This window comes from Pleurodeles waltl, chromosome 4_1 (genome assembly GCF_031143425.1).
Source record: "Pleurodeles waltl isolate 20211129_DDA chromosome 4_1, aPleWal1.hap1.20221129, whole genome shotgun sequence".
Taxonomy (NCBI): Eukaryota; Metazoa; Chordata; class Amphibia; order Caudata; family Salamandridae; genus Pleurodeles; species Pleurodeles waltl.
Window position 1 is genome coordinate 629,129,297 of NC_090442.1, and position 23,538 is coordinate 629,152,834.

Sequence of the window (23,538 nt, forward strand, 5' to 3'; positions counted from 1 at the left end):
ACAATGTAAATGCCAAGAAATAACAGCTCACAATGAATAACAAGATCAAAGTACAATGAAACGAATTGCGCATCTTTTGCCGATTCTTAAGCCACCATGTAAATGTCAAAAAATGGTAGCGCGCAAGGAACAACAAAGTTAAAACACCATGAAACGAATCATGTGTCTTGCCGATTCTTAAGCCACCATATAAATGTCAAGAAATGGTAGAGCGCAATGAATAACAAAGTTAAAACACCATAAAACGAATTGCGCGTCTTGCCGTTTCTTAAGCGACCATGTAAATGTCAAGAAATGGTAGCATGCAATGAATAACAAGATTAAATTATCATGGAATGAATCGCGGGTCTTGCCGATTCTCAAGTCACCCTGCAAATGTCACAAACACTCAAGCGCATATTTCACACGTGCAAAGTACTCTGTCAGATCATAAAAGAATTAGGCCCAAGAACATGAGAGTTCTCAATAACGGTGTCGGAAGGCCAGCCCAACCACCGTCTTACCGCCCAGAACAAGGATCTCCAAATGAAGAATGAAAGTCAGATGTCTGGAAGATCAAACAGACCACTGGGACAGGAGCTCAGGAAGTAGCTGCTGCTCTGCACAGGGACCTCTGAATAGTGAGCACTTGGAGCTGGGCTGGCTCCTTTTTATAGAGTTTTGACCCAGCCCACATCCACACCCAGGCATGTTGCAGGGAAAGTCTCTAGAAGGCCCTGGAAAGGGACCACACCCTAACACCCTCTGAAAGCCTGCAGCAATACATTGCAAATGAACAGCATGTGAATGCACGGCTGGGTCAGACTGACAGTTGGGCAGTTTGTGAATTCACTTTAGACAGTCACACACAGGGAGGTGAGGTGTGTCCTGCATATCCTAATGGGCCTTCCTGGGCTTGAGTAAAGGGAAAAGCTGACTCTTGCACCTGAACAGGGCTGTGCTTGTCCTGACACAAAGCAGTCTCCAACCCTCTAGAGTGTGTCTGGGGCCAGGACAGGGAGAGGCAGGGTCTTGTACACTACAAAGACTTTCCTTTGAAGTTTGCCTACGTCAAAGGTAGAAATGTGTATAAGTATTGGACTGTGGACCTTACAACTTCAGAACACTTCTGAGCTAAGGACATTCTGCCAGGAAGAAGAGCTGGATGTTGCAGGAGGAACTACTACTCTGCCTCTTGCTTTCCTCTGCTGGTCTGCTCCTTATTGCTTCTGTCCTGGGAGTGAAAGGACTGGACTTTGAATTCTACATCCAACTTTCCAAGGTTCTCCCAGGGCTTGAACAGAACTTTTCTCCTGCTATAAAGTATCAGGGACATTAAAGATGACATCTGCCTATGCTTGAGCTCTGCTTTTGAGAGTCCTGACTTGCTATCTGGTGCCAAATCCAGTCCCTGGACCCGTAGAAGGGAAAGCAGGTAAACTAAATGAAAATCCACACAGCAAGGCTGTTGCAGCTGAAAAACTGATGCAGCGCCTGCACCACAGCTGAAAAAATCGAAGCAGTGCCAGCCTTAAGGCTGAAAAATCGACACATCACCTGTTTCAGAGCGGGTCCATCATTGCCAGGTGTCTGGATTTTCCACGCATCATCCCTGGGCATCATTTTATTCATCAACATTGCTCCGCAACCAGGAATTGATGCATTGCTAGTCCAGCTGGAAAAGTATCCACGCATTGCCAGTCCGGCGGGAAAAGAATCCACGCACTGCCATCTAGGCTGGAAAAGAATCCACACACTGCTTGTCCAGCATGAAAATAATCAATGCATCACTTGCTTTTCCGATGCCTCACCTCCTTTGTGGCCTGCATCGTATTTGTTTTGATGCATCCAAAGTACTATGGGTTATAAGGATACATCTACTGATTTTTCAGGATTAACGCACACATTATGACAACGGCAGTCTATTCCGTAGACCGGCGAAGTCACAGCTGCCATATGACCGCCAGTGTTAGGGGTCTGAAGACCGCTATATTATGACTGCTGGCTGCTCTCTGCCAGCAGCCATACTGGTGGTTGGCGGTCTAGTGGAGCTTGCTCTGCCATCACCACAACACCTCCCGCTGTATTACAACATTGTAAACAGCGTGGTGGTGTTGTGTTGGCAGGGGGCTGGTGGTGGAGCAAGTGCCATGGACCCCATTCCCTCTGGGACGACCAGCGAGACCACCGGGTATGGTGATCGTCCAACACGGGGGTGTTGTGTGTTTTGTGTGTGTTAATAGATGGGGTTAGGGTGTGTTGTGTGTGTTTGTGTGCATGTGTGTGCAAGTGTCTGTGTGCTTGTGTGAATAAGTGTATGTGGGGTTGGGGGAGAATATGTGCATGTATGTTAGGGGAGTATGTGTGCGTGTATGCAGGGGGTGGGGGAGTATATGTGCATGTATGCGGGGGAGGAGGGTATTATGGCCATGTGTGTATGTGTGTGTGAATGAGTGGATATGTGCGTGTATGTATGTAAGTGTGGTGTGTGTGTGCATGGATCAGGGTGGGTGTGTGTTTGGATTGGGCGGGTGTGTGTGTGTGTGGATTGGGGTGAGGGGGTAAGTACATGAATCGGGGTGTTAGTAGGGGGAACAGGGGGGAGGGGAGGGATTTGCTGCTTTGGGAGGTGGGGGACTTCTGATGGAGTCACAGGGTGGGGAGACCTACTACATGGACGGGGGGTTGAGAAGTCCTGTTGTGGCAACAGGAAGTAGTATTCCTGTCGCCAGTATCCTTTCCGGAAGTGAGCCATGGAATCCCTGGCAGAAAGGATGCTCATAATACCCCAGGTGGTGTTAGGTGGACTGCCGGGTCGAAGGTGGTCAACCTTCGGCCAGGCGGTCCCACTGCCCTGGCAGTACAAGCAGTGAAATGGCTGTGATACACCCAGTTCACCACCACGGTCATAATTTGGCGTTCCTGTCCTGCCACACTATCTGCAGTCTGACTACCATGCCGGCATGGTGGGGCAGGGCCGCAAAAGTAATAATGACCACCTAAGTCTCTTTTAAATGTTTAAAAGTGATATCTTTACTTGTGTTTGTGTTTTTTTGTCATTTTGGTCTTATTTTGCTCAGATAAATATTGGCTATTTTTCTAAACTGGTGTTGAGTACTTTTGTGGTGTTTTCACTGTGTTACTGTGTATGTTTGTGTGTCTGTGTGTGTGTGTGTGTGTGTGTACAAATACTTTACACATCACCTCTGAGATAAGCCAGAATGGTTCTGCCAAGCTACCACAGGGGTGAGCAGGGGTTATCCTAGGTATGTGACTCCCTTACCTTGACTAGGGTAAGGGTCCATACCTGCACAGTATGTAAACTGGCTGCCTACTAGAGACCCCATTTCTAACACTGCCCAACCCCAAAATTATATTTAAATACTTCTTATTCATATTACATATGTTAACGTTCATGATGTCAAGGATGGATGATTTACCCACAAAAGGCATGTGATCCCTCATTGGAAGCATTGTTGCCCAACACAAACCTGTCACCTGTAATGGTTTAAGCAGTAATCAGTAATACACATTCTTGGTGTCTGCCCAAAGTTGATTGATGCACATAGACACTTTTTTCGTAAGAACTTTCACACATTATAAATAGGATCTTGTAGAGTAGCTTTAATTCAATGTTTAAGCGGGTTGTACCCAGAATTATCATGTAATTTTGTTAAAAATGTGTCTGCTTGTATGCTATTGCATTGAAACATATAGACAGACAGAAGAGATAAACACATATTTAACTTGGAAAAGCATATGAAGCATATGTCCGCCTGTATGTTATCATATTGTAAAGCATACAAGAAAAAGTGAGGTATATATGTTGATGAATTTAGATATATATTTCACATTGATTTACACTGGCAGTTATTGATTAAAACTATATATTTTGTGATAAATACAATTTTATTTAAATGTTTTTAAGAAGGTATGAGTTGTATACTTTGGTGCATATATATGCTTTTACTTATTTGTCCTGCTTGTAAACATTTTGATTTTAGAACTTTTATATAGATGTAATTTGTAACAGGTCTTCTTAACTCATGAAAAAAATGCATATGATTTTGTAATGCTAGTAAAGTATCATAGATAACTAGATAAGTCACATGTTTATTTTTCTCTTGCAGCAGCACATGTAGGGTGGCAGTCATTAACTTTAGAGTGAAGTTTTGCAGTTGAGAGAAAGTGCTACACAATTTAAAAGACTGCTTGTAATTCACTTTTTGGCTCGTGGCAAAGCTTATACTCAATACTGCTGGACTGAGTTGGTTATGGTACCAAGCAAATTATCGTAGTTATACGAGTAATCTGTTTATTATGAAATGTTAAAAGGCATTGGACCTGATGTTTTATTGTGAAACACATATGTTAAGGTCAATAAGCATTTGAGTATGGGTTGTTATTACAATGCATTAAATCCTACAAATAGATATTTTGTTAAATGTAATCTCACAGATTACCATTGTAACAAATGGTTTTGGTGTAGTTCACCCATTGTGGCAAACAGTGAATAAAGAAGGTTTGCTCTGAATCCTTTCAGGCAGTCTTAGAAGAAATAGGATTTTGATTAGCTAACTTCAATTTTGTATACCTTTCTCAGTTTATGACTGTGTTTCTTGTTCTTCTTTTGTGGAAAAGCTTATGCTCAAAACTGTGACCAACTATATACCTGCTTGGTGCACTGGAAATGTTATATCCGATGACATAGGTTGGGTCTGCTTATTATGAAACATTTTGACAAATGACAGTTCGAACAGCTTTTTAACTTTGAATGCATATTTTAAAGTCACTAATCTTTAACAGTAGATTGTTATCACATTGTGTAATAAGCTATATAAAGTATTTTGCTAAATCTGGGAGATTACTGTAGTGGACAGGGTGTTGACATTTACCACCTGCTCTGAAAAAACCCTTGGGTTTTCACTGTGATGCTTCTTGTTAGGCTCTGTTGAGAGGGGTTGTTTATTGTTTTGCAAGGTGGAATTTTCTACATATTTGTAATAGTCTTACTGTATGCATGATGGTTGCCAGTTTATGTGCACCTAAAAATGCAGGTATTATCTAAAGTCAATGTTAAAGAGTATGGGGTTTACTGGGAAAAGTCATGCAAGATTGCTTAAGTTTGATCTACTTATTTTGTATTATTATGACAAACCAGTAGGCCTGACTTACATACTGTGAAAAGCACAGTTAAAGACAGTAGACATTTAAGGATGAATTGTTATCACATTGTGCTAAAGCCTATAGGTAGGTATTCACAGATTACCATACTAGGCAAGGGTTTTAGTATTTGTAACCCCCTGGGTTGCATGCCGGATGGTTGCATTATAGAGATGTATGAACAGTGCAATGGGTTTGAGTTGGTTAGGTAAAAAGCCAATACTCAAAGCTATATGCCAGAATTGTATATTATGAAAGGCTACAATAACAGCAGTAGGTTTGACATATTGATAGTGAATAGCGTATTTTAAGGTCAATAGGCACTTAAGGGAAGATTAAAATTATCACTCTGAACTCAGCATAAATTTTTGCCACACGTAATCTCACAGATTAGGTAAGGGTTTTGATATTGGTTACACCCTGTGACAAACAATGAGCATATTGATTTGAACTGTCACAATCCTTGTTAAGCCCTATTAAGAAGAAGGATAGTATTTTGCTTTGACAACTGTAATTTTGTATACATTTTCAAATTTGCGACTATGCCTGATGGTTGCCTTGTGTGAGAATTTACAGTCAGTACAGCTTGAGTTGGTTATGGTAAAAAGCCAGTGATACTGGCTATCGCTTTGTTTGGTGTGTAGGGAACTTATATACCCTATGCCATCGTTCTGGCCAGTTTAATATGAAAAGTTATTATGAAGGCAGTAGACCTGGCTTATTTATTGTGAAAATAATGTGGTAAAGCTGACAGGCCTCTAAAATGGATTATTATCACCTTGTGCTACCTGCCATAGAAAGGTATTTGGTTACATGTAATCTCTCAGACTAACATAGAAGGCAACGGTTCAATTTCACTGTGATGATTCTTGTTAGGTTGTATGTTGTTTTGCTAACTGTAATTGTGTAAATCTTTGTTATTTTAATAAATGTATGCCTGATGGTTTCCAATTTATGCACACATCACTAGGCCTGGGTTGTATATAGTGTTAATCAATTGGTTAAAGACTAGAGGTTTTATCGGTTCTATGGGGAAGGTTATGTCACATATCTTAGGTGTGATCTACTTATAATGAAATGTTATGATAAAGCAAGTAGGCCTTACTTTTTTTTAAAACAATGTGGTAAAGGCAATACACTTTTAGAGATGTATTGTTATCACACTGCGCTAAAGCCTGTAGGCAGGTTTTTGTTACATGGAACCTCTTATATTAATGGAGTAGGCAAGAGTTCTGGTGCTTATGACCCACTTGAACAAACCATTGAGAATGACAATAGTATGATTTTATATTGTTTTGACTCTTTTGATTGTTTACAATGATAAAGAAGTAACGTTGACATTCATTGTGAAAAGCATGTGTTAAAGTCATTGGATTTAAGGGTCTATCGTTATTAATCTGTATTAAAGCCTACAAAGAGGTGGGGGTACCTGAGAGCCCATCAGCAAGATGGCCGCCACCTTGTGAGGCTCTGCAGGCCGAAGATGCCTATTTCTGAATTTATCCTGCTTAATTGAGGGCATAAGGTCCAACTGGAATGGTACACCACCTAGCATTGCACCTTCACAGGGAGCAGAATTTTCTTTGGTAAAACTTGTTGCTGCAGGTCCCGTTCTTTCACCTAGTTGCAGGCCGCCCGCGACGTGGTGCTATTGGCCTGGATTGTGGATGCCGACTTTGCTGCGCTGAGCAGCGACCTGAACGATCCCAGAAAGAGTGGTGGAGCAGTGCCTGATTTACCCTGCTGTGGCGGCTGGGAGGAGCGCACAGCACACAAGTTGGCAAGTATGGACGAGGTCCATATTGCTATGCCGGCTTGGAGAGAAGAGCCGTGCTATGGCTATGGAATCGGAGATCAGGGTGAGGCTGATGGGAGGAGGCCGCCCTTCTGAAAGGCTGTCTGGCCCTCTACTTATGCACCATGAGACGGGCTAGTGTGCTACCTGACCTGGCCAGCCTTAGGAGTGTATTGGACAGGCCCCGGATGGACCTTGGGGGCCCTGATGATAACTGGACCCTTGACAATTAGAAGCACTGCTCCAGTGTGATTTTTGACCCTATATCACTGCAATTGTTGAGTCAGTCACACAGATACTACACTGCTCCCCAAGTGACTTGATTTGCTTATTGCTCCCATTGTGCCTAGTACTGCTGGTAAAACTTAGGGGACCTCCTGGTTTGACTTCCTCATGGGCTCTCTGTGGTCACAAACACTATCAGGACTATCATATGGACTGCAAGTGAGATCACATGATCACTTTATCAAGCTGCTCTTCCCCTATGTGAATCAGGGACACTGTCAATACTATGGGGTGGCAGCTGCACACTTTATCCATGATTTAACACTGAGGAATAGGAGCACTGCAACCTCAGGTCTCCGATGGGTGTTGCCTGCTCAGACTGGCCTGCTCGTGCCCCCCAAAGGTGGCCTGCAGAATGTGGAGGGGCCCTTTCAGGACTTTGCTTTGCTCTTGATGGCCTCGAGGTCCCCTCTTCAAAAGACAGGAGCCCGTGGCTTGCGGGATGCCTGTGGGCCACTGGAGGCTGGCAGCCATTGACGCCTATCAGGCCTTCTCATGGGAGGAGGCAGGACCAACCCCAGTGCTACTCTCATATGAGCCGCCATTACTGTGAACCAGTCATTTCTTTGAATACTCACCGGGATGGGGAAAGCTGATGCCAAACAGTCTAAGTTCACTTTTTAGAACTGTAAACAAGCTGGCATTTTGGGAGAACTCCTGCAACTGTGTGACCAGACCCCTCTGAAGACAATGATCCCACACATCCACTATCAGTTCAATGTTTCTGGACCTTAACCATAGACCCATCTTTATACTTTTTTGCACTGCATTTGCGTCATTTTTTGATGCAAAAACGGTGCAAACTTACTAAATATAATTGTATTTTGTAAGTTTGCACCACTTTTGCATCAAAAAGTGCCGCAAACATGGCGCAAAAAGTATAAATATGGGCCATAGTCTCACATCCATTGACTCTAAAATTGTCCATCCGATCAAAAGAAAGGATCACTACAAAAAGACAGTGGATGGACACAGGAGCAGAATTGGCCAAATGGAGAGGCACAGTTCCGATCTGGATAATGAACAGCATACCACAGGATAAACAATGTTGCAAATGAAAAAGGTCCTGGAAGTCATTTGTAACAAAAATGAAGATTTAGAAGCATGATTGAGGAGAAATAACCTGTGCATTCTAGGAGTCCCTGAATCCACCTTTATGAGTCGCATGGAGGATATTTTGCTGGTAAAAAGTTTCATGCTCAAAACGGATGCCACCTACTCCCTGATATCCCCTGCCAAGCTGAGGATCTGCCACTGGGGCAAGTTTCACTACTTCACTGACTCCAAGATGATAGCAAAATTCCTGAAAACAACCCCAAAGTCCGGAAATAATGACTCGCCCAGAGAACAAGTTGTGGCAAATGCCAATTAAGTGACAATGACTGAAGTCAACGACCACCCTGATTAGCTCTTCACTCCCTTTCTGCCCTCCGGTTTGTATCTACTAGCTGACTATGCCTTGACTATGCCTTGACCCACTGGGTCTCTGACCCTCTGACCTGCTCTTCTTCAGCCAGATCAGGACTTTAGCCCTGTCCGTGTTGAGCTTCAGGCAGTTGTCCCTCATCGAGGCTGATACATTCTTCATACAGTTGTGGAAGTTGGTCTTCGTCAAGTTGGGGTCTGCTGAGAGCGAGAGGACAAGCTGGATGTCATCGGCACAGGAGATGATGTTGATGTTGTGTGATCTGACAATATCTCTCAGTGGTGTCATGTAGTCATTGATGAGGGTTAGACTAAGGGATGAGCCTTGAGGGATATCACAGATGGTGTGCTTGGCTTGCGAGGTGAAGGGGGGACGCAGTCTTTCTGGGCACATCCCGTGAGAATGGATGCCATCCATCCGAGCGCATTGCCTGTGATCCCAATCTGGCGTAGTTGGTTGATCGATGAGTGTGTGGTGGAAGACTGCGGAGAGATCGAGCAGGATCAGGGTGGTTGATTCTCCTGTATCGAGTAGGGTGCAGATGTCATATGTTGCAGTGATCAGTGCTGTCTTTGTGCTATGGTTGCTCTGAAACCTGATTGGAATGGGTCCAGTTGGTCGTTTCCATCCAGGTGCTTGGTGAGTTAGAGGTTATTGACCTTCTCCAGGACTTTGGCAGGGATTGGGAGCAGAGAGTTTGACCAGTAGTTCTGGAGCTTGCTGGAGTTTGGGGAGGGTTTCTTGAAGAGGGGTCTGATCTCAAGAGCATACGTTAAAAGGGGTCTTCCATTCTTTAGAATGAGCCCTATGTACTCTACAGGAGTAGCACCACTCCTGCAGAGTACATCAATAGCGTCATGTGAAATTACTCTTTTGCCCCCTACCCTGCACCATGGTGCACTGTATTTTAAATACAGTGCATATATGGTGGCGGTAGGGTTGTCCATGAATGTGGTGTTGCGTTTGTGTGTCTTTTATTATAGTTGTGTCAGAGAGTGAATGCAATAATGAGTCAGTGGATGAATGAACGTGTGCACAAGTGCAAAGATGAGAAACAGTGTGCATGTATGTTGACTTATTTGGTGCCTTAACTAATCATTGACACCAAAAGCACTTTCAATCAAAAGCCGGTGCTATTGACATTGCCAATGCTCTTTTATTTCAATTTGTGCATGGGTCATGGGTAGCACAACCTCTGCAATTTCAGGGACATATTTCATATTTGTTATTAATAATACGTAATTTTTTTGTTTTGTTTTTTTAAATCAGACGCATAAGTGTACATTTCCTCTCTGGTCAGATATCAATGGGATTTTACTGGGAGTCAATCTATGGAAGCAACATGCTGGTTGTGTTTGCACGTATTAGATATGTGCTAATATCAACATTGATAGGTAAGATTTGGTGCAGCTCAAATAGGAATGTTGCTCCTGTAAGTAGTCAATGCACACAAAGGCACTTCAACACCTCAGAGCAGAAATGTAAGGTGTGCCATATTATTGTCAAATGTTGGACATACATGTCTTTGATTACAATTCAAAAACATAATATAATGTGTTGAAAATTTATGGATGTCATCAATTCATCAGAAAAAGGGATTGTTGGCAGCAAGATGATTAGTTAATGTAGGATTTAAGAATTTCATGAGTGATTTGTAAGTGATCTGCTATTGCATGGTTGGTTTGAATTTGAATACATGCATTCTCACCTCAATTATTTTCTTCATGGAGATAAACAATAGTGTACCAACCCGAATTTAATATACTTTGTGTATACAGAGGATAGAGACTTGGCATTTCACAAGATTGATTATATTTACCACAACTATGCAGTCACATTCCAGAACAATGCACTCGTATTTGTCAATATAATTCATATAGTATATTATAGTTTCATTGACAGGTACAATGATTATTTCTATGTGGCAGGTAGACTTGTTATGAAAAGCAATTTTTAACAATGTTAGCTGTTCTCCATTGACCCTTTGCTGTGTCAAAGTTTGCATGGAAAGACTATTGGAAAGGTTCTTCTTCAATGACCGTTGCAAATTGATCAATGGGTTTACCCTCTCTCATTGCATTATTGCACATCTAAAAAGACATCCAGTCATGTCAGGGCACATGTAGAAGAATGATCTCCAAACTTATTGTAGAGTTGGGCTAACAGGATATTCATTGCTGGTTAGGCCAGGGTACTTGGGTCATAACTCAACCCAAAGCAGTAATAGCTCTAAATGTTGGACCAACTCTGAACCGAAGAAAAAGGCAAGAGGTTCACCTAGTACTTGACACAACCTTCACAGCTCTGTGCACTCAAGGTAGCCAACAACAGCCCAGAGAGGTGGAAACAATCCCTGGCATCCTTGGTCCTTGTCGTTTCTTTAACCTTTCTAATCCTCAGCCAAAAGGTGTCCTTGCAAGTTGTAACTGCAGATTTTGTTGGACGGTCTGTAGGGCTCCACTCCTCCCTTACCTTGCTTGAACCTGATTGGCTTGACACATTTGTGTATTGTGTGCAAATGGAATTGTTGGAGTGAAGCATTTGAGCTGACAGAGTTTATACCTAAATTATTTTGAGCATTATTGTTCAGTTTTGGACAGACAAGTATCACCCTACAGTCCACTTTTGGAATGTACAGTTGCCTTCCACCAGACAGATCCAAGAAATGCAATTGTGACTTCAGAGTACAAATGTTGTTTTTTGTCTGATGAATCTGGTTCTGCAATGAAAAGCATTACATATGACATCTCTGCTGGAGTCTTTCTGTTACCAAATGCCGCATGATCCATGGTCAGACGGAACATCCCGTCATCTGTAGTGAAAGGTGAATTACGCCTTCTAGGAAAGTCCTCCTTTTTGCCCTGGTCAACTCCAAACAGTTCGGACAGATACTGACTGCTTAGCAGTCCCAGGGCCAGTGCACTGTGTAAGCTGTATTAGGCTAATTATAATTGGCAGTATCAACCTACCTATAAGTCCCTAGTATATGATAAGGCATTTAGGTTTAGGGGCCTCAGCCCGCATTTGTGCCCTGCGGAGATGCCCAGTGTCATTTTAAAGGCACGCCTGTCTTGCTGGATGCTTTTAAACTAAAGTTATGTGCAAATTTGATTTTGGAATTAAAAGTACTTCCAAAGTCTAAAATGACCTTATTCTTACATTTAAGTCACTCCTAAGGTGTGCCTAAGTGCCTTTAGGGCTGGGTGCTATGTAACTATAAGCAGGGAAATTATAACACTGTTTTATAAACCCTGGTGAGGTAAAATAGCCAAATTAGTTTTTCCCTCACAGTAGTGATTGGGCTTCGTAGCCTAAAATAGGGAGACTTTATTTTAGTTAGCATAAAACTGTTGGAAAATGGGTTATTGGTAGGGCAGGTAGGTACCTACACCTAGCAACAAGCCACAAACCTCCACAAAAGTACAGTTAGGTCTCAGTAAATTAATCCCAGCTCTACCCTTGGTAGCTTGGCATCGAGCGTCAAGGCTTAACTTAGGAGACAAAGTGTAAAGCATTCAAATATCACAAAACAGTAATTAAATAAAACACAGGAAACTGTTTAAAAATCCAAAACCAATTTATAAAAATAGCTTATATTTTTATCTTTAAAATGACACAAAAACGATTAAAATCGGTTCAGGGGAACCGGAGATATGAATTTTTAAAGTATTATTATTTTCTAGCGCTTAGAAACGAAAAGCGCCAATCGGGTCATCTGGTTGCACCAGGACCGGGGCAAAGTCAAACTTTCAGGCCGACCGCGATGGAGCCCTGCTCGGCTACAAGTCGCGGGAGTCTCGGTTAAAAAGTTACCTTCTGACTTAGGGCCTGATTCCAACTTTGGAGGACGGTGTTAAACCGGCCCAAAAGTGGCGGATATACTACCTACCGTATTACGAGTCCATTATATCCTATGGAACTCGTAATACGGTAGGTGGTATATCCGTCACTTTTGGGACGGTTTAACACCGTCCTCCAAAGTTGGAATCAGGCCCTTAGTCTCTTTTTCGATGTTTTTCTTCCCCGGGACGAACCTGCCAGTTGGATCCGACCTCCTGGAGCCCTTGTCCGGATACGCGAAGTCGGTTTCCTCGGTGGTGATTTTTACCTTCGGACTTAGTCGTTTTTTCGAGATGAAAATCCTTCGACCGGGGTAAACCTGGATCTTGATCCGACGTCCGTAGAGCCCTTCTCGGATACGATGGCTGGAAGGTCCCGGTCAACTTTTTACGTTCGGACTTAGTCTCTTTTTCGGATGTTTTTCTTTACCGGGACGAACCACGAAGTCAGGCCGGGTCGCAGTTGAGGCAAGCCGGCTAGAATTTCCGCGTCGGGTCGGTCACTTTATGGAGCTTTTTTAAAAAAATTCTCCAATCTTTTCCAAACTTCTGGGGCTTCACCCAGATGTTCTTTTAAGGTTCTTTTGGGGTCCACAGCTCACCCCAAGGGTCCAGAAGTTCTGTGATGGTCCTTGGGAAGTGCGGACTTCAACTCCCAGAATGCACCTGGCGCAAACTCCTTTTTGGCCACTGGACAGTGGTCAGCTGGTCACTTTTTCAGGAGCTGGTGCAGGGGACTCTGGATAGCAATTTTTCACCTGTAGCAAACAGGGAGTCCCTCCTTGAACCAGTGGAAGCCAGGCAAAGTCCTTCTTGTGGTGAAGCCCAAGTGTGCAGCTGGTGCAGTCTTTCTGAGTGCAGGGTCCAGGTGCAGGCCAGGGGTCCAGCAGGGCAGTCCTTCTTCTCCTTGTAGTTCTTTCTTCTTGAAATTTGGTGGGGATCTGAGGCGTGGGTGCAGGTCTGCCAGTTTTATCCTTGCTCCAGGGTGAAAAGCAGGGGGGCCCTGGTCCTCCAATCAGGGACAGGGTCGTCCCCCTGTGATGACCACTTCCTGGGAAGTGTGGCAAAAATCCATCCCAGAAGGCAACAGTCTCTAAAAATCCAAAATGGATGAATCTGATTTTTAGAGGAGAGATCTGGCTGAGCCCACCCACTGGTGTGGCTAAAAATCATAAACACACCCCTCTCCTGCCCTCTCCTAATCTAATCAAGGGGGCACCTAGCTGTCTGGGGTTGCAGGATGTGGGGGTGTTGCTGGGTGCTCCAGATGTCCTTCTCTGCCTTTGAAGACCAGTTTGGCAGCCCTCCCCCTTCCTGCTTCCCCATCTGCTGAGGGGAGATTCTCTCCCCCAAGCACATTCCTTAGTGTGAAGCCAGGCCACTTCACACCTCATTAAAGTGGCCTGGCAGAAGCTGCTGCAGGCTGGCCAATCAGAGCACAGCAGCAAAAACAATGCAGAGCTGAAATTGGCAACTTTTTAGGTAAAGTCTAAACTTTTTACCTGCACTAGTTATATTAAATCCAACAACTGGAAGTTGTGGGATTTATTATAACAATCAATTTGATACCAAATTCTTGGTATGTAACATTTAAGGAGACTTTAAAATTTAAAATAAAGTCTGCCCATTCTAGCCTATGAAGGCCATTTACTTCAATGAGGGAAAAACGAATTTGGCTGTTTTTACCTCACCAGGGCTTATAAATCTATTTTTATAAAGTCCCTGCTTATAGTTACATGGCACCCAGCCCTAGGGGCACATAGGGCACACCTTAGGGGTGACTTATATGTAAAAATAAGGTAGTTTAAAACTTTGGAAGTACCTTTAATTCCAAAGTCGAATTTGCATATAACTTTAATTTAAAAGCAGCCAGCAAGGCAGGCTTGCTTTTAAAATGACACTGGGCACCTCAGCAATGCACCTAGGTGTGCACCACCTATGCTGTGGTCCCTAAACCTACATGCCCTACCATATACTAGGGACTTATAGGTAGGTTAACTTAGCCAATTATAATTAGCCTAATTTGCATATCCATTTTACACAGAGCACTGGCCCTGGGACTGGTAAGCAGTACCCAGGGCACAGCCAAGAGTCAGTAACCACCAGTACCTATCCAGAAAGAGTGGGGGTGATCAGGCAAAAAAAAAGAACTTTCCTACAAAAACTGATTGTTATAATAAATCCTACAACTTGCCATTGTTGAATTTAATATAACTAGTTCAGGGAAAGAGTTTTAGAACTGTACCAAAAAGTTGCCAACTTCTGCTCTGTAGTGACCTTCTCTGATTAGCCAGACTCTGCCAGTCTGGCAAGGTGTGAAGGGGCCTGGGATGAAGACAAAGAAGGTGCCTGCGGGAGAAGATCTGCCTCAGCAGATGAAGTAAACAGGATGAGAGGGAGAGCAACCAAATTGGACTTCAAAGGAGGGAAAAACATTTGGAGCAGCTCAATACCTCCCCCATTTCCTGCAAACCTAGACAACTAGGTGCCCTTTTGACTAGATTAGGAGAGTGTTATGTTAAGGATTTTTAGCCACACAAGTAGGTGGGCTCAGCCAGACCTAACTTCCAAAATTCAGTTTCAGCCATTAAGGATTTTTAAAGAATGTTGCTCCCTGGGATTGATTTTTGCCGCACTTCCCAGAAAGTGGTCATCCAAGAAGGTGGTGTCCTACCTATGATTGGACAGTTGCCCCCCTGCTTTCACCCCAGGAGCAAGGATACATTTGGCAGAGCTGCACCCATACCTCAGATCCCTACAAGGAACAACATCAGAAATAGAAGGACTGCCCTGCTGGACCCCGACCTGCACCAGGACACTGCACTCTGAAGGACTGTGCCAGGTGCATGCCTTGGGCTTCACCAAAAAAGGACTTTGCCTGGCTTCAACTGATTGAAGAAGGGACTCCCTGCTTGCTACAGGTGCAAAATAGCTAACCAGAGTCCACTACATAGAATACTGAAGAAAATGACCAGCTGACCACTGCCCAGTGGTCATTTTGGAGGTTGAGCCAGGTACGTACTAAGAGTTGGAGCCCTATCCCTCAAGGAGCAACTCAGAGCTTTTGGAACCTTGGGGTGAGCTGTGGACTCGTAAAGGACCTTTAAAGACCTTCTGGAAGAAGACTCAGACGTTTGGAGAACATTGGGGAACTTTTGGTAAAAAGCTCCATAAAGGGACCGACCTGCCGGGGTGAGTCAAACCCGCTCACCTCAACCGCGGCCTGGCATGACTTGCAGGTTCATCCCGCTGAAAATCTCTGGAGCCCCAGACTTCCAGGATTTCACCGGGGTTTCCTGGACAGGTAATCCGACTACATTGACTCGAAATCGGCTTGCTGTGGAGGGTCAACTCCTGTCAAAAGGAAAAAGAAAAAAAAAAGTGACCAAGTCCGAACATAAAAATTTGACTGGGACGTCCCGCACAGCATACCTGAGGAGGGCTCCAGGAACGTGCAATAAAGATTCAGTTTCAGCCCAGATGAAGATTTCCATCCTAAAAAATCATCTGAGTCTGAATGTACAATTCTTCACCGAGGTCGGATCAGATTGGTGACTTCGTACCGCTGAAGAAAATCTTCAAGAAAAAGACTAAGGGCCTGATCACAACTTTGGAGGACGGTGTTAATCCGTACCAAATGTGACAGATATACCACCTACCGTATTACGAGTTCCATAGGATATAATGGACTCGTAATACGGTAGGTGGTATATCCGTCACATTTGGGACCGATTAACACCATCCTCCAAAGTTGTAATCAGGCCCAAAGTCCGAAGGTAAACTTTTGACCTAGGCCTCCCACTTGCTGTAGCCGAGCAGGGCTCCATTGGGATCAACCTTAAACTTTGACTTTGCCCTGGTCGAGGTGCGACAAGACATCACAAGTGGCATTTTTAGTTTCTATACACTAAAAAACATTAATTATTTAAAAATTCATAACTCTGGTTCCTATAATCCAATTTTATTTATTTTGGTGTCAAATTAAAGATACTAATATTTTCTATCTTTAAAAATTGGTTGTTTCCTGTGTTTTATTTCATTACTGTTTCAATACTTGAATACTTCAATGCTTTACAAACTATGGGCCTCATTCAGACCCTAGTGGTCACTAGACTACCAGGATCATGGTCGTGGTTGGACCGCGACATTACCACTGTGGTAAAATTGCCACAGTCGGACTACTGGCACCGCCAGGTTGCCGCCTGTTGACAGCCTGGCAGTCACGGTGGTTGCAATCGGGATTACAAGTCCCCTTTCTGCCAGCCTTTGCAAGGCGGTCAGACTGGCTGGCAGAAATGGGCAGTGAAATGCACGACAGTTGCTGTTGCATCTGATGTACCACAACATTGCCGTTGGCTCGATGACAAGCCAGCGTCAAAGTTGGGGTGAGTTTTCTGCTGGGCAGGGGGCAGAAACATTGTTTTCGCCCGCTGGCCCAGCAGAAGACTCCAAATAGGGCAGCCAGCATACCACCAGCACTGGACCGCCAAAGTCATAATGAGGCCCTTTGTCTCCTAAGTTAAGCCTTGCTGCTCGTTGCCAAGCTACCAAGGTTTCAGCTGGGGTTAATTTAGTGAGACCTAACAGGGTTAGTGGCCTTTTGCTAAGTATAGGTACTTACCTGCCCTTACCAATAATCCACTTTCCAACACACATTAGTTTTGTACACATATATAAGATTTCCTAATACGATGTCTAGTTTGAACTACTCTGTTTAAACTTCAACCAGTCTTATGACATGCCACTTAGGGTTTTCTTTTGCCCTGAAATACATTACAAATCACATTTGTAAGAGGCCGTATTATTCTACATGGGGCATGCGCGGAGTCACTATGTAATAGGTGCTTTCTGGTGTACTCTATAAAGCCAGCGGGTGGAGTTTCTTTGTCACTAGGTAAAATGTTGTTCAGTGGTTGAAGTCTGTCTTTTTTTGTTCTTAGGGCTTACTTACCAGCAAGCATTGCCCCACTTTGTAAATACGGTGTGAGAGAAAGGCCTCCTTAATGTAGCCTTGTGTAAAAAAAAGTGATGATAGGTTGGCGCAAGGTAGCGCTAGGGGCGTGCAAATTTGTAACTGCCAGATGCATGCCATACACAATTGTGTGTATACTTCACCCTAAAGCTTATCAGAAGAAATACTTTCACCATTTCATTACATCTATTGCTTTAAGTAAATTGTTCAGTATGTGCACCTACAGTGCCTCAAGCACTGATTTCACTCTTTTTTGATGTAAGCTGCAATTTACCTTGGTATACAATGGCTGTTGTGATTTCTGTTGTTACCGACCGTTATTTATTTCTGGATTGTCTCTTGTGTTAGATGCCTTACAGTCAGGTTGTGGCATTACCGTGTGATTTTACAACAGATACCATCAAATGATCACATGCATGCCACTGTAGAATAATCCCTGATGTTTCAAGAAATAAAAAAATTAAAAAAAAGATTAGGATACATAAATCAGCCAATAGATACATTTACCCACTGAGTCTTTATGACAACAGGTTATAAAACCCTGGAGCTGATCTAGAGTTTGGTTGGTATAACACCGTCTCTCCATCATGATAGAACTGATCCATCTGTCAGGTTGGGAATTAACCATCTACAATATTTAGGGTTTAGCCTGGTGGATAGCCATTTGTTATGACAGAGGTAGGACCATTACCTCTCCTTTAACCGTCCAACCATTCTCTGTTTTCTAACACCACTTCATCAATGTTGGAATGGTAGACATATGTCTACCATATTTAAAGCTGTCCTTCATCAGAGTGGGACAGATTGACCCTCATGATGGAGGATAGCAATTGTGGATGGGGTTTCTGACAGTTGACTAGTCCGTCAATGTTGACAGATAGATCTGTCAACACACTTGGTCAAAATCAACTCACCAATAACCCCAGCAGCTCTCACTACAAAATACACTCTTCCATTTATGCAAACCATTTACCACCTACAACACACATCACCGACAGCAGAACCCCTTAAAACAATTGATTACGATGTCTGGTAGGAGACAACCCATATTCTCAGAAAATGATTTGACTGTCACGGTGTATGAGATGCATAAGGTTGTGCCCGATTTGCTCGGAGCATTGGTCCACATAACAACCATGAGCAGGAGAAGGAAAATGTATATGACAATCATGGATAAGGTTAGCGCTGTCTCAAATACCAGGGGCTGTATTTTAGAATGCAGTGCACTCTCCTTGTTTGCACCAGGCAAAACTTTCAAAAGGGGAGTCCACCATACTATATTAAATGTGCTGTCCTCAGGGCAGCCGTGAACTTGTGCTACCCTCCCAGCAGCGCATTTAAGAGGAAACAAGTGCAGTTGTTTAAAAGCTGCTCCATGTTTCTCTGTGCATGTGGCACCCTGCCTGCAATTTTAGGGGGAATTAGAGATCCTCTTCCAGTGGTAAGTGACTGCACCTGCCTGCAGGGGGATGTCTGAGGGGTCTTTGGGGCCCCCTTACTCCTCCGAGGGCATCTTTTAGAATGAGGGAACACCCTCCAATGATAGCGCAGGTGCTATATGTGTGCAAGCACTATCTGTATTACAAAATGAGCCGTACAAGCATTTGCAGCCCGTTTTCTAATACCGAAGTGCCCATGCGGTGCCAAAGTGGGCACAAATGCCCGTTGTGCCCCCAGGGCACTTCTATAATAGAGCCCTAGGTGCTCATAGGAATGTGAGCCAGAATCATGGATAAGGTGAATACTTTCTCAAACAGCAGACATTCATAGGAGGTGATCCACAAGTGCTGGAATGATCTGCAAAGGTGCAAAGGAGTGTTGGTTCCCTTGCTTCTAGGGCACACCATGATGGTGGGGCACTCAGACCTTCAGCCTCATGATCTTTAAGAAGAAGGTATTGTCCATACTTCACACTACAAGCATTATTAGAATTACAGGCCAGGACTGGTAAGTGTTAACACTATCTCTCTCCCACTTACAAAGGCACCCTCTCCACTCTCTAGCACCCCAATTCCAAATCTCTCCTCTAATGACAACTTAGTCACACTTAAGCTATGTGTGTCACAACATTCCCTACATTACCTATGTGATCGCAGTCTGCCATTTCCTCACTCCGTCATACTGTTCTTCTTTACATAACTCATATTGGAAACACAATTAAACAGGTGTCACCTTATATCTGGACCACAAATCACACCGTCCATTATGTACTGGCAACATCTATCAATTTACATATCACACTCCAACAACAACAAGGAACTTTTCAACATTCTCAAGAAATTCTCCAACCTGGCTGCCAGAGAAAACAACATTGCACCCTCACAAAAGCTGTGCGACAACCTCACATACCACTTCCATGACAAGATCACAGCCATATACAGAAACTTCGAACCCCAGCCTACACCCACAGACATCCTCAACACATTTGCCCCTAAGCAATGGACATGAAACAAAGACTGTCTCAACCCAGGAAACCACCTCCATCATGAAATTCATCCACTCGGGAGCTCCCACAGACACCTACCCCCACTACATCTTCAACTTCAGACACCAAAGGATTGGCCAAACACTCACAACCCTGCTCAACACCTCCATAACCACTGCAACATTTCCAGATGCCTAAAAACACGCCAAAGTCAGACCATTACTCAAGACAGTATCAGCCGACCCCAGCAAAGACAAAAACTTTTGCCTACTTTCCTTTCTCCCATCTCCAGCCAAGGTACTAGAAAAAACTATCAACAAGCAAATCAAAACACACTTGGAGAACCCGCTACTCAACACCTCCCAGTCCAGCTTCCACAGCAATCACAACACCAAGACCGCCCTAATCATAGCCATCAACGCCATACAAACCCTCACCGATAAAGAAGAAACAGCAGTTCTGATCCTCCTCGTCCTCTTGGCACCCTTCAACACTGTATCCGACCACATACTGAACAATGGACTCCACTGCATTAGACAAGTACTTAGATAGATCACCTCCTTTCTCACCTGGAAAAACACAAACGGTCTGCCAACCACTTTTCTCCTCAGAATCCAAGGATATCATCCGCGGGGTTCCCCAGGGGTCATCCCTCAGTCCCATGCTCTTCAATGTATACATGACCCCACTGACCAACATCATCAGATCTCACAGCCTCAACATAATAGCATAGGCAGATGAAACCCAACTCAACCTCTCACTCACAGATGAACCCACCACCACCAGGGCCAACTTCCACAGATACATGGCAAGCATCACCGACTGGATGAAGAACAAATTCCTGAAGCTGTACGTAGACAAGACAAAGTACTGACCTTCCACTGCAACAGCAACCCATGAAATGACTTCTGGTGGCCATTAGATCTAGGACCCGCCACCACACCCACTGACCACACCACAAACTTTGAAATCATCATTGATAAGAAGCTCACAATTAAATCACAGATTAACACCATCTCTTCCACCTGTTTCCTTATCCTGTGCATGCTATGTAAGATTTTCAAGTGGCTACCATTGCACGCAAGGCCCACCATTACAAAAGCCCTCATCACCAGTCGACTGGACTATGGCAAAGCTATCTACATAGGATTTGGTGCACACCTCCTATGGGGACTTCCAATCACACAGAACGCTGCAGCCAGACTCATCCTCAGCCTCTCGCAATGAACCCACATAACACTCCACCTCAAGCAACTTCACTGACTCCCAGTGCTAAAGAGATGCCAATTTAAGTTAACCCAAGCACACAAGGTCCTACACAACCAAGGCCTCCCCTACATCAACCACTGTCTGAACTTCCACCAACCATGGAGAAGATTATGCTCTGCCTCCCTTCCATTTGCCACACTCCTAGCATCCACTAAAGCAGATGTGGTGGACAATCATTCTCCTATCCTGCAGCAAGAACCAGGAACAGCCTCTATATGCAGCTCTGGACCATCACCTCACTTACGAATTCCGAAGGGCCCTCAAGGCCTAGTTGTTCAAGTGAGCCTTCCAGGACCATCAAGCACCTGGTTACCTTTCAGCAGGATGATTGCTTGAATGAGATTTTATCTTAAAAAACAAAAGACAAGAGGCGTCTGGCAGACCAGGAAACAGTTTGTTTAATCAAACATTACGGCCGGGAGAGCAGGTACAGAATCGGGTCTGAGGACTGTCTCTCAAAGTTTATCAGTTCAGGGACCATAAAATGATAACAGCTGCCCTGGAGTCATGAACATAAATTCTAGAGAGTGCATGAAGGTGGCCCCATATCTGGCATGGACACAAATGTGGGCCTTGTCAGATGTCCCACCTGAGGGACACGTGATCAACTCTTGTGCTGTGTGTGTTGCATCCTGATTTTCTGGGTGTTCCTAACTACATGTGGCATCTAACTTTATAGTGTTTTGGAATGCCTCTGTTCCTCTGGCCATATGTGCTTCCTTGGGGCCAATCTCCTGTGACTGTTGCAGTGTAAGTGCCTATCTGTAGGATCTTAATCTAAGATTTCCTGTGTGTGTGTTTGGCTGTCAGCTAAATCTTACCCCACCTGTGACCTGTAAGTCATTAGCAATCAGGCCTGGGTCACAGGGCCTGCCTGACTGAATACCTTTGTGCTGGGATCAAGGTAGAGTTCACAATGGGGGAATTTAACAGTGGAAATGCGATTTTGTTTGAATATGAAAATGTACCATTCATATACAGATACCTTATTATTGTGTGCATCAACAGCGCTTTACAAATCCTCATTGATTGATTGTAAGCTCCACTCACACTTATCATATTCACATACCACATAAAAACTCTCAGGAGCCACTACAATGCCATATCAAAAGTACAAAGTAGGGCAAAGCTAAATGGATGAATAAACTGTGCTAGGTGTTTGATTTGAATTACAGTATTACTGTTTCTGGCAAATTAATATTTATTTTGCCTACAGAATTAACAAACATGACACATAAAGGCCAAGGAATTGACAAGAGGTGTGACAGTGATGTTGATTTATTTTGTCAAGTAAGTCTCACACTGCTCTGATACCCATTATTCTCACCCGTTACATTAAGCACAATCAGCCTTAAAAAGTGAAAGGACTACTTAGCTTTATTTTTGAAAAAAAAAACATGTATACCTTGTCTTATCTATATTGAAGTTGAAATAGAGTGATGTAATTCAGGAGCACTGCAAAGTGGCCTTTTTCTGCTGATTATAGTGGTTTAGCTGTCTTACTCAACTGTGACACAATATATCTGTGGTATCAATAGCTTGTAAGTGAAAAAGGCACTGTTGACGGCTAATGGCCAAAGATTGTTTCATATTCTCTATGACAAATGCAGACATAGATATTATGAAGATACTGAGGGGGAGTGTTGCATTGGAACTGAGTATCTTGCTAACAGACTCATCATTACAAACGCAGGTGGTTTAAGTTACATGTTATCAGCAACCCTAGATCGTTTTACATCATTCCTGCATATTACCTATCAGTGATCTTGTTTAGTGGTTTTATTTTTAAACATTAAAATAGAACATTTTTTTAATGGAACTGAATTTTTGTGAAACTCAATTTTTGTAACAAGAGGTGTGTGCAAAGTCAGGCCCACCAGCGGTGCACTCTCTGCGGATAAGCTTGGCCTGCTGGTTCCGGTACTTTCCCGGTTCTCTTGGCAAAAATACTTGAAAAGGTTTCTAAGCCTGATGTTTTAGGTTTCGGCAGGTGTAGTGCACTCTGACATCAGGCCAGGGTTCCAAATAGAGCCTGGTCCAGCCCTTAGGGTTCTCCCCAAAGGTCCCAAAAGCAAGTGCAGTCTTTCTTCTACTTTTCACAGGTCCAGAGGTATTCTGAAGAAGGTGTAAGAGGTGCCACATCCATGCCTGGCTCTAGCCAGACTTCTTCCTGGCCAATAAGGAAAAAGTTCCTAGGGGTAATCCCACCTTTCTTTTTTTTGCAGCAGGTCATGTGGGTCCCACTGCAAACATTACCAGAGGGCACCTTTCTACTTCATACTAAGATGGGAAAACCTTAACTCCTTTGTGTAAAGCTCCTGTGCCCACCCTAGAAATACAGCCAGGGAAATTAGTAAACCCTCCTCTAAGGTAACTCAAAACTGG